This window comes from Mastomys coucha, chromosome X (genome assembly GCF_008632895.1).
Source record: "Mastomys coucha isolate ucsf_1 chromosome X, UCSF_Mcou_1, whole genome shotgun sequence".
NCBI lineage: Eukaryota > Metazoa > Chordata > Mammalia > Rodentia > Muridae > Mastomys > Mastomys coucha.
The window spans coordinates 41,765,320-41,767,872 of record NC_045030.1 but is presented as its reverse complement, the minus strand read 5'-3'; the positions used below and the strand labels follow the sequence as shown (position 1 = coordinate 41,767,872).

At 42.8% G+C, this 2,553-nt stretch overlaps 1 long non-coding RNA gene across 1 annotated transcript in view; it reads left to right on the top strand.

The window, feature by feature from the left end:
• The first annotated feature begins 527 nt into the window (after positions 1-527).
• LOC116092086 overlaps positions 528-2,553 on the top strand; it is an 18,883-nt gene continuing 16,857 nt past the window's right edge. Inside the window, exons 1-2 of the long non-coding RNA XR_004119164.1 lie at positions 528-626; positions 1,546-1,610. This is a non-coding gene — a long non-coding RNA (uncharacterized LOC116092086). The remainder of the gene's footprint in view (positions 627-1,545; positions 1,611-2,553) is intronic.

The following is a 2,553-nucleotide window of genomic DNA, read 5'->3' as shown; positions in this document are numbered from 1 at the left end:
TCCTTTGCTGATTTCATAACTTGGCTATTGTGAATAGTGCCACATGAAGCAAGAATGTGCATTTATTTCTATTATAAGCTGACTTGGAGTGGGTTACCTATATTAATAATGTAGCTCTACTTTTTTTTTTTTTTTTTTTTTTTAAGGAACCTCTATACAAATTTCCTTAGAGGCCACACTAATTTTCTTCTATTTAATTGTGGCAAAGATGGCTTCCACTGGTAATGTAGATTATCTTGGTAAATTGTCATGTGTTGTTTGAGCTCACCGAGTTGCTGTCTCTGAAAGAAAGGTTTGCCACTTCCTGAAGCTTAGACCCAGGCTTGTTTATGTTGAGTCCTCCAAATCTGTAATGGGGAAGGAGAAACCCAGCAAGCTGCTAAAGGGAGTAAGCACATGTGCCCTGGAGAACAGCTGAAGCTCTCTATTTCTAACAGAGGTTAGTATTGTTGATTGTTTTGAGACATAAAACAGCTGAAACTGGGGAAGAGAAGCTGGATGCTTGTCCATGAAGACCATGGTCTGTTTTGCCTAGAACTCTCCATCTGGAACTCCAGCATGGCTGTTTCATCCGGACGTCCCTAGTTGACTTCTGCTAGCAGATTGCAGGTGTCCAATCTGATAAGGTGACCTTTCTGTTGCTGTTTGTTCTTTGAGTTGGAAGCCTCACTCTGGGAGTCACTCTGCTCCACTCAGGATTCTCTCAGTCAGAAACACCAGCTGGATCTTTCCTCCAGAGTTGATTTCTGCCAGATGTTCTGCAGGCCATGATTGGATGTTGTTGTTACCTTTTAGCTTGCTCTCTCAATTGAGCTACTCCAGCATCTCTGTTGGATATCTTTGAATGCTGGGTTTGATATTTGGCTGTCTCTTACATCTCTTGTATATGTTACTTGCCACTTTTTTTTAAATTAACTTTTTTTGTTATATATTTAGTAAACTCAGTCATTCACAACTGACCACATATAGAAGAACTGGATTTTGTCTCAACTGATTGGATCCATAGGTGAAGTAAAGAGAACATAGTCTTTGGCAGGGGGATTAGAGGTCACTCTCAACACATTTTGGCAAGTTATGTTGAGGTTATCAGTCTAAGGTTATCCTCAGGGTTGGGCCTACTTTTTCTGCTTTTCACTCCCTACCTGCTAAGTGGTATGATATGAGATCAGAACTGGGGTTAGCAGCTCACCCCCGCCCCCAAAGAAAATTTCCCCATTGCTGTCATTTCCCAGATTCTCACTGGATGCTAAGGGTGAAGATACGAGCTGGGGTTGAGACTGGCTCTGTCTATTAAGGACTGGTGAAAGATGAGGTCAATAGCATGAAAAGCAGAGGTGGGAGGAAAAGTAACTGGGTGGACAGTCTCCAAGAATGTGATTGGCTCAAAAGAAGAGTCTCTAAATATGCATTGGGGGCAGGTAGATGCAGAGAGCCAGATAAGACTCTGGCAAATGTATTCGCCTCATAGGCTGTCCTCAGGAACCTAGAATATTTTTATTGATGAAACTTCTAGTGATGAAACTTTTTATTGTTAAAACCCTATAGGTCTTCATTGCACATGAAAATCTGGATGGATGGAACAGTAGGGCATGGGCTGAACAAAATACCTGGTAAGCTTTTTTTTTTGAGACAGTGTCTTATTATGCAGCCCTAGCTGGTCTTGTCCTCATGATCCTTTTGCTTCTGTTTCCCCAAGTACTGGGATTGCAGGCTTACGCCACTGTGCACAGCTGATGAAAAGTTAACTGATAGAGAAGGCTGAGTGTAGAGGCAGGATAATCAGGAATTCAAGGCCAGCTGGGGCTACATATGTCCCTGCTAAAGTATAAAATAAAATAAAAATAAAGTAAGAAAAAAATAAAACAAGAAAAGAAAGGAAATGGCTTATTTGGCTCAGTCTCAGAGGTTTCAGTCCGCAGGCAGTTCATCCTGTTGCTTTGTGCTGCTGGCAGCGCAGTATATTATAGCGTGAGTATGTGGTAGAGTAGGATGTGTCCTTAGGACACCAAAGAAGTAAAGAGAGAGAGGCTTAGATCCCAATATCTCTTCCATGGGCATCCCCCAGTGCTCTGACTTCCTTCCACTAGGCCTTCCCTCTTAAAGGTTCCATGATCTTCCAGTAGTGCCATGGGCAGGTGACCAAGGATTTGGAATAGAGAGCTTTGGAGAAACAGTTAAAATCCAGCCTTCAGTATATCTCCTGAGATATGAGCATTGCTGCAGAGTTGTCAGTCTAGAGCAGGAATTGCTCTTGTGCCTCTATTTGCTCTTAATTGAAACTTTCCCCTTGGAGGGGCTCATAAGACTGATAAAGTGGGCTAGGGAGATGGGCCAGTCAGTAAGGAGGGCCTGAGTTCAATCTCTACAATCCCATGTAAAAAAGTTGGGTGTGCACTTACAATTTAAGCATTGGGAAGGCGGTGATACACTGATCCCTGGGGCTTACTGCTAAATCAGCTTGGCCTACTTGGTGGTCTCCAGGCCAATGAGAAAACAGGACTCACCAAAAAAGACAAGGTTGACAGTTCCTGAGGAATAACACCTTAGGTTGCC